This window comes from Phocoena sinus, chromosome 8 (assembly GCF_008692025.1).
Source record: "Phocoena sinus isolate mPhoSin1 chromosome 8, mPhoSin1.pri, whole genome shotgun sequence".
Lineage (NCBI taxonomy): Eukaryota > Metazoa > Chordata > Mammalia > Artiodactyla > Phocoenidae > Phocoena > Phocoena sinus.
This window is the reverse complement of record NC_045770.1, coordinates 71,392,703-71,407,023: the sequence shown is the minus strand read 5'-3', so window position 1 is coordinate 71,407,023 and position 14,321 is coordinate 71,392,703. Positions and strand designations below refer to the sequence as shown.

Genomic DNA, 14,321 nt, shown 5'->3' with positions numbered 1-14,321 from the left:
CTTTCTCTAGTTGCGGGGAGCGAGGGCTCCTCTTCATTGGGGTGTGCAGGCTTCTCATTGCAGTGGCTTCTCTTGTTGCAGAGCACAGGCTCTAGGCTCGCGGGCTTCAGTAATTGTAGCATGCAGCCTCAGCAGTTGCAGCATGTGGGCCCTAGGGTGTGCCAGCTTCAGTAGTTGTGGTGCATGAGCTCAGTAGTTGTGGCTCGCGGGCTCTAGAGCGTGGGCTCAGTAGTTGTGGCACACGGGCTTAGTTGCTTTGAGGCATGTGGGACCTTCCTGGACCAGGGATCGAACCCGTGTCCCTGCATTGGCAGGCCGATTCTTAATCGCTGTGCCACCAGGGAAGTCCCAGCACTTCATTCTTTTTTACAGCTGAATAGATTTGCCATTGTATGGATATTCCACATTTTGTTTATCAATTCATCAGTTGATGGACATTTGGGTTCTACTTTTTTGGCTAGTATGAATAATGCTACTATGAACATTTGTGTTCAGGTTACTGTGTTAGCATATTTTGAATTCTTTAGGTTGTATACCTAGGAGTAGAATTGCTAGGTTAATTCCATAACTCCATGTTTAATTTTTTGAGGAACTGCCAAACTGTTTTCCATAGCAGCGGCACCTTTTTCCACTACCACCAGCAATATATGAGGATTCTAATTTTTCCACATACTAACCAACACATGCTATTGTCTATCTTTTTTACTATAGCCACCCTACTGGGTGTGAAGCGGTATCTCACTGTGATTTTGATTTGCATTTCACTGGCTAATGATGTTGAGCATCTTTTCAAGTATTTATTATCTATACCTTTTACCTTTTAAAAAATTAATTTAAAAATATTAAGTTAGTTGTTTTTTTAAAAACTCTGAATTGAAAGTTTTGTTTATCTTTGCAAGTCCCATATGCCACTGTAAACAGGCTGACCAAATGACCATTAAACAACGTAAAAGTTTTAAGTGTAATCATGGTTGAAAGGCCCAAGTTATGACTTAACTGCTCAAGTCAATTTTGATGTCTTCTACACACACTTCTGGAGCTTAATTAAGTCTCCGCAGCCCCTAACATGGTACCTGTACAGTTAGAAAATGAATAATTGCTAAAATGGTTTGAATAGTCTCTCTATAATAATGTACACAGAGAAAGTCAGCTCAGGGATACACCTCCATAACCTCATTTTGCAGACCCCATCAGGAACTGTGATTATCCCTTGATGTGGTCAATCCAGAGTTCAAAAGAATCTTTCAGGACTTCCCTGGTGGTGCAGTGGTTAAGAATCCGCCTGCCAATGCAGGGGACACAGGTTCAATCCCTGATCTGGGAAGATCCCACATGCTGCGGAGCAGCTGAGCCTGTGCACCACAACTACTGAGCCTGTGCTCTAGAGCCCGCGGGACACAACTACTGAGGCTGTGTGCCACAACTACTGAAGCCAGCATGCCTAGAGCAACAAGAGAAGCCACCACAATGAGAAGGCTGCGCACCACTACGAAGAGTAGCCCCTGCTCGCTGCCACTAGAGAAAGCCCTTGTGCAGCAATGAAGACACAACACAGCCAAAAAAAAATAAAATTAAAAAATATATACATTAAAAGAATCTTTCATACAGACTTCTCCCCTCCACCTGTGTCATCTCCGATGTCCCTTAGGCTCTCCTTTTCCCACCATACAACACACGTACACATTAATAAGCAGTTCTGTCTTAGCAACTGGCAGCTATGTCACATACCTTGAAATATGCTCTTTTTTTTATAGTGTCCACCTTTACTTCAATACACAATAGAAGCTGAGAGTAATAAAAATAATCTATAGATAAATCCAATCTTGGATGTGGAATCTCTTTACCAATTTGTCACTTCTGCTCTCTCACTCTTCTTTCAAGTCTACCATAAATACGAAGAGAGTCAAGCAAGAATGTGTTTGTGTTTGTATATATGAATGTGTCTATGTGTCTGTGTCCTGACAGCATCTCAAAGTGACAGAAAGTCTCTGGGCATCTACTCTAAAACAATGACTGAATTTATGGTTCATAAACATTTCACTGGGTCCCAGGCTTATTATAAATAACAACAGAAACCATCTATTGAGTGTCTACTATGTAGCAAGCAGTATGCCAAACTTTTTTATTATATTAACTGATCTATCTCTTATAATGGCCCTGTGAAATAAATATTATTATTCCCATTTTATAGTACAGGAATCTGAAACATATCAGTTAAAAAACTTGATCTGGGTCACACAGCAGTAAATCGTAGATCCAGAGTTTGGACCTGGGAGTGACTGACTTCAAAGAGTATGTCTGCTTTTAAGCACTGGTTCTCAAAGTGTGGTCCCTGAACGAGCAGCATCTGCACCACCTGGGAATTTGTTAGAAATGCAAATTATCAGGGCTTACTCCAGATCTTCTAAATCAAAGAATCTTTGAGGAGGGTGAGGAAGAGAAGAGGGGGGCAAAATCTGTTTTAACAAGCCCTATAGGTGATTCTGAGGCATGCTAACATTTGAGGACATACTGCCTCTCCTTAGCTCTATTATTCACAAACCTCTTCTACTATGAGAGACAAAGCGAATGCGTATCTGAAAAGTAAATTTGGATCCTCAAGGAAATGAAAGTCAGGTGTTACATCTAAGAAGGGTAAGGCAAAACTAAATTTAGGTCTATATTCTAATTCCAGCTGTACCATTCACTTGCTATGTGATCATAGGTCAGTCAATTAACTTTCCCTGCTTGTTTCCTCATTTTTTTAAATAATGAATTTTTTTAAAGAGACTTTAACTAGACTTCAGTATTCTTTAAGCTCTTAGATTCTATTATCAGCTTATTCTTTTGAATAATGTGTAGATCTTTTCTGTTACATTATCAGAAATACTACTAAAATTGTTTGTACTCACACCAATTGTAAGAAATTAAATTATATAATTTATAAATGTCTTTAAACCAAACACTGCTTATTCAGCCAGATGAAAATTACCTTGGTAGATCAAATAGAAGATCTGGGTGCTGGGATACAAAGAATACAAAAATCAACTACCAAAGAAAGTTCCTATCTAGATAAAATAAGAATGAAGTAAAGCCAGGAATGTTTCACACTTCCCATACAGAGTGTGAGACACTGTACACTTTAAAAAGAGTGAATTTTATGATATGTGAATCATATTTCAACATTTTTTAAAGTAATGAAAAATAGAGCAAAAAATCTGAGCTTATAAAATAAAATGCGAACATTAAAAAAGGAGCAAATACAATTTACAAATATCATTTACCTACAAAAGTATAGAGGTTTTAGAACTAGCCATGCTCTATAACTTTTCATAATTATCCAATTTTTACATTCTTAATGATTTTTGTCTGTTTGTCCTATCATACTAGAAAAGTGAAAATCTTGCACTTTAATTTTGGATTTATCTGTTTTTCCTTATAATTCTGTCCGTTTTCATTTGAATATTTTGAGGCTATGTTATAAAATGTACACAAATTTGGGCTTCCCTGGTGGCGCAGTGGTTGAGAGTCTGCCTGCTGATGCAGGGGACACGGGTTCGTGCCCCGGTCTGGGAAGATCCCACATGCCACGTAGTGGCCGGGCCCGTGAGCCATGGCCGCTGAGCCTGCGCATCCGGAGCCTGTGCTCAGCAACGGGAGAGGCCACAACAGCGAGAGGCCCGCGTATCGCAAAAAAAAATGTACACAAATTTTAAGATTTTCTAGGTTTCTGGTGGGTTTAATCTTTTTCACATTTGAGTGACCTTTATACCCCAATTTGCCTTAAGGTCTATTCTGACAGTAATATAGTATAATCAGTTCTCTTTTGATTAGTGTGTAGATACACACAAACACACACACACACATTCTCACACACTTTATTTTATTTATTTTTTCCATTCTCTAATAAATTTTCTTTTATTTGTATGATAAAGACCAGTTATATATTAAAAATGTGTCATATTTTGGGTTTTTTTGGTTATTTTGAAGTACACTTGGTAAGGATGAAATCGTCCTAGCTCATATTTTTATTTTTTTAACTTTTTATTTTATATTGCAGTATAGCCGATTAACAATGTTGTGATAGTTTCAGGTGCACAGCAAAGGGACTCCGCCATACATATGCATGTATATCCATTCTCCCCCAACTCCCCTCCCATCCAGGCTGCCCCATAACATTGAGCAGAGTTCCCTGTGCTATACAGTAGTTCCTTGTTGGTTATCCATTTTAAACATAGCAGTTCATACGTTTTTTTAAAATTCAGCCTAATAATCTTTCCAACTAGAGTATTTTCTCTGTTTATATTTAATCAAATTACTGACATTGTACTTAATTCCTCAGTTTAACATCTCAGAAATCAGAGTGTTTTTCAGTTAATGGAATATTAAAATGTGGTTGACTAAGTGGCAATAGCAACATAATCTTTACTGCCTGCACATGCATGAACTTTATTATAGCTATTCCTACTTCCATCACTTCAGACTGAGTTTTTGCATTTTGGGTACTTCAGAAATTGAATTTAATTGCCATTTAAAATATCTTCAAAAGGATTAAATTGTGATTTGGCATTGAAATGAAAACCTATTCTGGGGAATTCCCCGGTTGCCTAGTGGTTAGGATTCTGGGCTTTCAATGCCGTGGCCCAGGTTCAATCCCTGGTCGGGGAATGAGATACCGCAAGCCTCGCGGCCAAAAAAAAAAATATTTTGTAAACATAAAAATGAAGCAGCTGATATTAGTGAAGCAAATATTTGATGTTAAAGGAATAACAGCAACTTTACATTTTCTTGTAAAAGAACATTTAAGTGCTTCACCTGACTTTAGACAGGAAGATACCAACAAATAGACAAAGCTGCCTTACATTTTGAGATGCAACAAGATTATCTATGAGCAGCCAAACAATGCAAATGAAGGCGGTAGAAACTGACAATGCCTCCAACAAATAAAAAATAAATTATAGAACATGAGGCTGATTTGATGGATTCATGAATTGTTAAGGCAAATGTTAATTTGTCAGAGACTTCCTATCAAGACTAAACAGAAGCTGCATAATTTCCACGTAATCTGACGAAGAAACAAAGCTGAATTTAGTCAATAGGAAATGCTGAAAAAATCCTGATGTTCTTCACAGGCCTCAAAATGATATGCAAATGCTAAAGGTACTAAAGAGATTGATATCCTGAGAATGGGTTACATAGGGAATAGCATATCACTGAAACACTAGCATGAGCACCTATGGCCAAAAGTTGCTGCCATATTAAATTTTAAACTACAAAAGCATTTCCCAAAAACGTTACTGTGTATGTAAAAGAGGGATTATGGCTGAGTTAAAGGAAGGCTAGCTAAATCTGGTTTGAATGTTCAAGAGCCTTTCGTGGTCTGCCAAGGGTATGAGTTTAGTTCTTGATGCATTCTGAGGCTGCATACATGATGCCTGGGATTGTTTTAAAAATAATCTGGGGGCTTCCCTGGTGATGCAGTGGTTGAGAGTCCGCCTGCCGATGCAGGGGGCACAGGTTTGTGCCCTGGTCCGGGAGGATCCCACATGCCACGGAGCGGCTGGGCCCGTAAGCCATGGCCACTGAGCCTGCCCGTCCAGAGCCTGTGCTCCACAACGGGAGAGGCCACAGCGGTGAGAGGCCTGCGTACCGCAAAAAAAAGAAAAAAAAAAGACTAGGTTGCTGGAAAGGTATCACAACTTGATGTTATTCCTGATGCCATGTCTAGACAAACTATAACCCCTCAACATTTTAGTCAATAAACCACTGAAGGAGAGGTTGAGGAAAGAAGATGAATCTGACAACTTTCCATTGTCATCTTTTGAAAAGCACTGGCATCAAAGCTTGCAAAATGAATGTCAGAGGCTTGGAAGAAAATTCCAGGCAAATGGTCTTAAAGAAATTCCCAGAATAAAATTACCCTCACTCTTCATAGTAGAGAGAACAATGTCGTGTGGGAAAACACAAACATTCACAATTGTGAATCAAGAAAGCATTTCAAAAGACTCAGACTATGAATGTGAAAAAGCCTTAGGAATACCTTAACCAATTTATTTAACTTGTGATTTCTTTATGTATCTGCAAAAGTGATGTGAGAAAAATCTATATGTTTAAATGAATCTTAAAAAGCACTTTCGGTAAACACAAAATGAAATTATAAGTGATAAAGCACAGTGTAATAATTTAACTGGCAGTATGTGTTCTATATAGTATAAACTAGTGTCTTAATATCAATGGAGTCTTAGAGTTGATGAAACACCATCTTCTTTTGGGCTTTCTATTTATCCTGCCCCTTTAATATTTATCTCCTCTCCTTTCCTGCCTGTTTTTTAAAATTTTGTTTTTGATTGATGAGGAATTTTTAAAATACATTTTTCCCTTCTATTAGTTTCTAATCTTTTACTGTTTATTCTAGGAATAATTAGGACAATTAACTTACTGAAGTCTATAGCTAATTAAAACATTTACTCCTTAATAAGCCCTCAATAAATGTTAACTGTTATAACAAAAGAAAGGAAAATTTTTCTAGCTCATTAGGTAGAAAAGTAACGATACAAAGATGTCTTTAAATACCAAGATAATGTCAAATGTGTCAGAGATAGGTTTACAGATTTTCATTAACCCAATAATATACAAATGTCCATACAAAAGAAGGAGAGATGAACGATAAGGAGAGGCAATGGAAAGAAAGGGAGACTAATTTACTTCTCTTCCACTATCAGGTTAGTTAAGAATGGCCTTCTCCTTTCTTTTATCACTCTCTTCTTCCATAAGAACAGAGTCCTAAAGAGGAAATACTGGGCCAAACTAGCTGGCTGACACAGCAGACTGATCCAAACCAGGATAGACTGAAAATTAACGCTCTGAAGTAGGATAATGTGAAATTCTAAATCAGGCAGTGATCTCAAGACAGCATGGAGGGATTTCCCTGGTGGTGCAGTGGTTAAGAATCCACCTGCCAATGAAGGGGACATGGGTTCGAGCCCTGGTCCGGGAAGATCCCACATGCCGCAGAGCAACTAAGCCCCTGCTGCATGACTACTGAGCCTGCGCTCTAGAGCCTGCGAGCCACAACTACTGAACCCATGCACCACAACTACTGAAGCCCGCGTGCCTATAGCCCGTGCTCCACAACAAGAAAAGCCACCACAATGAGAAACCTGCGCAACACAAGGAAGAGTAGCCCCCACTCACCGCAACTAGAGAAAGCACGTGCACAGCAAAGACACAACACAGCCAATAAATAAATTTAAAAAAAAAGACAGCATGGAAAGCACTGATCCCAAAGGCATTAGAGCCTCAAGAAAAATTACAAAATAAGCAGAGTTATTGGGACTTCCCTGGTGGTCCAGTGGTTAAGAATCTGCCTTCCAATGCAGGGGACACAGATTCAATCCCTGGTTGGGGAACTAAGATCCCATATGCCGTGGGGCAACTAACCCTGTGCGCCACAAAGAGAGAGAAGCCCGTGCACCACGAGACCCAGCACAGCCAAAATTTAAAAAAAAAAAAGCAGAGTTCTTAAGCCTCTCCTAACATGCAGTAGATACAAAATAATTTCCCTAAATGTCCAAGTCCTAAAAATAAGTTTAACTCTCCTTCCCTGTCTCCACCAAATCAAAATTCCCATTCATAAACAGAGGCACATTTCTCAACTACTGATTCGTACCAGTAATTATCCAGATTAAGTTTACTTGGGGTGTGTATGTGTGTGTGCGTTTCTCAAGAGTTTCCTGTTTTGCTTGTTTGTAAGGAGAAAAACCCTGGAAGTGATTAAAAAGCATGATCACGGGTGAGAAGTGTGAAGAGTACAAAAAACTGAAACTAGTTTGTCTCTCTTTCCTTTTGTTTCTCTTCTTCCTCCCTCATCCATCTCTTTCTCCCTCCCACAACGCTCCTCTTTTACTCCTATTCCTTTTAAATTTAAGACTGAATTGAAGTATGTTTTCTTTAATCTGTTGTATGCTATTTATTAATTTAACAAATATTTACTAAGTACTCACTATATTCCAGCCATTATGCTGGATACAAAGGTAAGTGAGATAGACATGGTCCCTACCCTCACAGAGTTTTCAATCTAGTGTGGAAGGCAGCCTATTAAGTAAACAATTGCAATTTGAAAAAAGCTGCTTACAAAGCAACATGCAGCATGATCCTTTCTGTTAATTGAAAAAATTTTAAGGCATTAAAATAGTATTCAGCAAATAAGACGTTTTCAGTCAGGTGACTAAAAATGCTAAATGTCTTAATTTGCTCCTTATATTCCTTCTAATATTCTTAAAAGATTCACTGAATCTTTAGGTTCTTCCCCCATCCAATTTCCATTTCCTAAATTTCAGTTTCCTTTTCTCAAAACTTTATTTCAATTCACTTTCTTTACAGATATAATGGTAATTGAATCATTTCATGTGACAAGTATAGGGTATATTTACATAATATTTACCCAAAAAGGTCTGGAAGGAAATAAAATATTGGTATACCTAAGTAAGTTAAGCAAGGGCTAGTAGTTAAGTAAGAGGAAATTTCAAGACAGTTAACAGTTAAGCTGTTTTAAAAAAAACCACAACTTTTAACCAAGAAGAAAGGTAAAAATGTTCATTGCGTGACAACATTGAATTTAAATGTATCTTAAGGTGGATTACACTTTTCAACATAAATTTACTTCCTGATGACTTATTATGTGATACTCTTAGGATAACTTATCTCTGTCTTTTTAGTACTTTGCATAAAGCAAGTGGCTCAATAAATGTTAGCTACACAACCAACATCTACTATTGAACATTTATGGGTAATTTTTTTTAAATAACCAGAACAAATACCCAATCAAGACAGAAAACCTTCTATAATGAATCATGGGATAAACATAACAAAAGAAAAACAGTGTATTAGATGAAAGTTATTTCCTTCTAGAGACAATGGTCAGACTAGAGCTCTGCCATGGCAAACTACTGAAGCTTCTTTGAGTGGTTATCACAGCTTACAGATATCAGAGATGAAAGAGAAAAAGATCCATATTGTGGCAAATACTTCTATTCCCCAGCCAATATCCAAATCTTCCCTTCCTCTTCAATAACAAAAGCCCAATTTTATTCAGGGCAGCCATGTATCCAGCTACATTTCCCTGCTTCCCTGGTAGCCTGAGCTTTGGTTCAGGATAATCTCCTTAAAGGGAGAGGATGCATCCTTCTTTGTCTTTGCCTTGCTGCCTGGAACTCTGCTTTGACAGTTAGAGCTCTGGCAGCTATTTTGGACTACGAGGACCAGGGCCACATCTTAGGAACAGCAGATCAAAGAACTGGAAAAAGTTTAGGTCCCTGGTGACTTTATGAAGCTACTACACCTATCCTAGGCTGCTTACTTCAAGAATTACTTTACATGAGAAAATAAATATTTTATGTTGAAGCCACCACTAAGTCTGTTTTCATTTTTGCTTTCTTAACTGATCACTTACCTTCAAACAGGTAAAGAATTTTTATCTCCTTTTTACAGATCAGGCAACTGAGATCCAGAGAGGTAAGATGACTTGCACAAGATCAGTTAGTGAAGAGGTGGGTCTGGCTCCTGGCTCAATGCTTTTTCGCAAGAACTGACTCTTAACAGGTTCTAAATATATGTAAAAAAAAAAAAAAAAATTAAAAATAAACATAAATTTAGCCTTATTACAGTGGTAATGGCACATGACAGTGTAAACATTTGTCAAATCCTGTGATAAGAAAGGTGCCAAATTTCTATAAAGTGGAATGAGACTGTATCATATTCCAGTGGGGGAAGGGAAAGAAACATATTAACTAAACAGAATCAAAGACCAGAATAAGCAAAGATACTCATTTATTGTACCCAGGTTTTACCATATTGCTCCTCTTTTAAATAACTAAGAAAAGTTCAAATTAAAAGCTTATTTTCCTCTGCAATGAGACTTCAATATATAGGGTAAGTTTCCCCATTAAATCCTTAACTGGAATTTTTCTTAAAATCTTTATCTGGAATCTTTTTAATCTTAGCACCACTTTTAAAAATTAACCTTGGCCCCAGCCTCAGACATAGTGATCAGTAATAAAGCAAAACATCTCAAAATCTTTTTCGAAATCCACTACCTAACTGTAAAATACAAGGCAGTTAGCTCATGTGCAAACTCACCAGTGAACATAATTATTTCTAAGCAGTATGTAAAGAAAATAAGGAAATAAAATATCTTCAAGTTTTAAGAACACAGATTTATTTCTTTTCATGGTACTATATTTAACATAAAATTATCTAAGCAGGAGAGTAATCATATGCATGTAATATGTCGGAAAGGCACATGACTTTTATTAACACAGCATGGTCAAAAATAAACTGCAGGGCTTCCCTGGTGGCGCAGTGGTTGAGAGTCTGCCTGCCGATGCAGGGGACACGGGTTTGTGCCCCGGTCTGGGAAGATCCCACATGCCACGGAGCAGCTGGGCCCGTGACCCATTGGCCGCTGAGCCTGCGCATCCGGAGCCTGTGCTCCGCAATGGGAGAGGCCACAGCAGTGAGAGGCCCGCGTACCGCAAAAAAATAAAAATAAAAAAATAAAAAAACCCAGCAGATTTAATCCTAAACACTCTCATTTACTGGCAAGCTATTTGACTCTCTGAGTCTCGATTTTCCTATCTATAAAATTGAACTAATACTTCTCCATAAGTTTTTGACTGGATGAAAATAAGAATGAATACAATGTAACTAGCACAGTACTGGCAATAGTAAACGCTCCATAAACAGTAATGCCCTTCCTGTCTTGAAAATTTAATATCTATATATTTAAATTAAATCTGTGCTGTAAACACCCAAAGTCATTGAACTTAAAAAGCAATAAACCAGTTTGACATACAACCTTAAATGTCATTTTTTGAAAGGCCATGTTAGAGCTCTCCTCTGAGCATTGCCATAGCCAAAGTCCTGATGCAGCTGTAGGCCAATGAAAAGAATACATCCAACAAAAGAAGAACACAATCTCTTCCTCCCTGGAATTAAAACAGAGCTTCTGGGCTTCCCTGGTGGCGCGGTGGTTAAGAATCCGCCTGCCAGTGCAGGAGACATAGGATTGAGCCCTAGTCCGGGAAGATCCCACATGCCATGCAGCAACTAAGCCCATGCACCACAACTACTAAGCCTACACTCTAGAGCCCACGAGCCACAACTACTGAGCGCAGCATGCTGCAAGTACTGAAGCCCACGCGTCTACAGCCCGTGCTCCGCAACAAGAGAAGCCACCGCAATGAGAAGCCCGCGCACCTCAACAAACAGTAGCCCCCGCTCGCCGCAACTAGAGAAAAGCCTGCGAGCAGCAGCAAAGACCCAACGCAGCCAAAATAAACAACTAAATAAATAAAATTAAAAATAAAATAAATATATAAAAAAAGAAACTTTCTAAAATTAAAAAATTAAAAAAAATAAAACATCAGATGTATGACCAGCTGAGCTGGACTCCAACCCTTCCCTGTATCAAGATATCAGCATAGATCTTAGTGTCTCTGCTGCTCATATCTGTAGAAAAGGACACCAATCAAGAAAACCAGTATATTGCCTTTTTTTTCCAACCTTAAAAGACAGTTTCAGTATTCTTTTTTTTAAATTAACCATTCTTTTAATTGAAGTATAGTTAATTTACAATATTGTGTTACTTGCAGGTATACAGCAGTGATTCAGTTATATGTATATTTATATTTATTCTTTTTCAGATTCTTTTCCACTATAGGTTATTACAAGATATTGAATATAGTTTCCTATGCTATACAGTAGGTCCTTGTTGTTTATTTTATATATAGTAGTGTGTATATGTTAATCTCAAACTCCTAATTTATCTCTCCCTCTCCCCTACAGTATCCTTGATGATAAGGCTTCTGAAAAGCAGATACTGTTGCTCATACATATACTCAATAAACATATGAGCAACAGTAAGAATTTCAAATTTATTAAAATTACAATGTCTTCATTATTTACACATACCGTACTTCAATAATTAAAATACAGTATGTCAAGAAGCTCTGCCAAAAACAACAAAGAAAAAACAAACAAACAAAACACTGCCAAAAATACAAGCATGCAACTGCTATCTCATTTTCCATTAGGCTGCTTTAAATTTTTAAAATCAGAGAATGCTGGGAACAGAAATGATCTTAGAGGTTGTTCGGGTCAGACCCTACTTTTATAAAAGGTTATAAGGCACAGGGAGGTTAACTGAGTTGGCCAAGATCATTTGGCAGAGCCAGGATTGGAATCTGGTCATTTAATTCTAATTAAGTGTACTTTTTACCATATTGTGGTGGCTTTTAAAAATTTTAGATTGAAAATCATTAAAGTGATCAACACTTTTCCTTGAATAAATTATTTTAAATTGTTAGGAGCCTGTTTTTTAAAGCCTATAAACTAATTGCATGTATTAAACATAAAAATAACAATTTCCCCTTTCTAGACCTTCAATTATTTAGAAAAAGTTAATCATCTATCATGCCAAATATAGTCAACTCAATTACAATACTTAACAGATTATTGACTTTAAGAATTATTTTCAGTACATTTTGAAATCCTACACTTGATTCCTCCAGCTACCCGGTACTTAAAAGGGTATTTTGCACACTTCAGTCATCTAAAGCGTCCTTAGAAAGTGGAAAGCAATTTAAATATTATTCTAAATAACACAAAATTAGTTTGGTATGTCTATAGAGGTACATAACATATCCCAAAATAAAAAGACACTGGTATTGATCATGTTACTGATACTCTATATTAGTGCCCATAATGAATAACTAGTGTTTTGAAAGGTACCCTTATTGCCTTAATTGTGCATTTCATTTTAACTGGTATTTACAGAGCACAAACCAACTTGGCAAAAAGCATACTGAAAGGGTATATACAAAATGTGTGGTATGAACAATAAGTACCTCGGGAGATCATAGAAAGGTAAACACAACATGGACTTCACCCTTGCAAAATAGGTAAAACTAGAATAGAAGGAGAACAACATAGGTAACCACAAGGAGACAAATGAATTTTTCACTTATCTTGAAAAGCTGGACCAGATCATGGAGAATTTAAAGACCAAGATGAGAAACAGAAGTTCCTATGGGTTTTTTTTGTTTGTTTGTTTTTTTGCTGTATGCGGGCCTCTCACTGTCGTGGCCTCTCCTGTTGTAGAGCACAGGCTCCGGACGCACAGGCTCAGCAGCCATGGCTCACGGGCCCAGTCGCTCCGCGGCATATGGGAGCTTCCCAGACCAGGTCACGAACCCGCGTCCCCTGCATCGGCAGGCGGACTCTCAACCACTGCACCACCAGGGAAGCCCAGAAGTTCCTATGTTTACCCTAATAACAAGAGGGATATTATTTGAGATTTCATTTCTAATTCTAATTCCCATTTTTTTCTTAAAATTTTGACTCTACTAACTGAGGAAGAATTGTTGAAACATCTGTTTGTTCAGCGTTTGTTGAACTTGGTTTTCAAGTTTTGTAAAACAAGAACACTCGGCTTAAATCAGAATGAGTCTCGAGGCAATATCTATGAGGAACAAGATGCAAGAATCTGGATATTGGCTGACACTATTCAACAGAATTTACCAGGGAAGGTCTTAAGAAACAAGTAATTTAAGTAGGCTGTAAAAGAAGCTATAAGTTAATGGATCCAAATCTATTATACCACTAGTCATACTACTTTTAATGAATTCCTTAAAGCAAATATCTCATCAATTCTTTCAGTTCTTATAAGGAAAGTCCACAATCTCCTTCAGACAACATTGAGTATCAGATATAATTGCATTTAACCTCCCTTCTCCCTCCTCCCCCCTTTTCTAACCCAGGTAATATATAGTTTGGTGTTCATATTCACTCATGAATTTAATAGCCTTAATAAAAGGCTGAGACGGCAGCACTTACTTATTCAATTGTGTAAATGGACATTATCCAATTTAGGAGTTTAGTGGACACTGAGACTTTCAAGAGGTTCTGTCTCCCAGAAATGAGAGTAATGGTTCAATGGTTTATGTTCATATTTTCTTTCTTGACATTATAAAATAATTGCCATCCAAAACCACTGCCAGCACCAACCACAACAATAACCACAGTTTACTCAGTCACTATTTAGCAGGTGCAACAAGGAAGTACCATCCTTCTCAAACCCTGTACCATCATCTCACACCTAATGATTTGTCACTTAGTGAAAACAATACCACACCTGGCACGAACTTTCTCCTCCCCTAATGTCAGCGGTTGCCGGCTGAACAGAACCGGCAGAAGAGCAGGATTCACCGGCCTACCTTAGCTCCTGCGCCTCAGCCGGTGGTGAGCATCAGTCTCACTAGGGGGCACCTCCCTCGCCCATCAAC

At 37.9% G+C, this 14,321-nt stretch overlaps 1 protein-coding gene across 9 annotated transcripts in view; it reads right to left on the bottom strand.

Moving 5' to 3' along the window:
• Positions 1-14,321, bottom strand: part of NUCB2 (nucleobindin 2) — an 82,302-nt gene that overhangs the window by 40,607 nt on the left and 27,374 nt on the right. For 8 of the 9 annotated variants that reach the window (XR_004351196.1, XR_004351197.1, XM_032641589.1 and 5 more), the window contains exon 2: positions 9,431-9,582. The exons of the other annotated variant lie outside the window; for it this stretch is intronic. The gene's annotated coding sequence lies outside the window, so the exon portion shown is untranslated. The remainder of the gene's footprint in view (positions 1-9,430; positions 9,583-14,321) is intronic. 9 annotated transcript variants of the gene reach the window in all.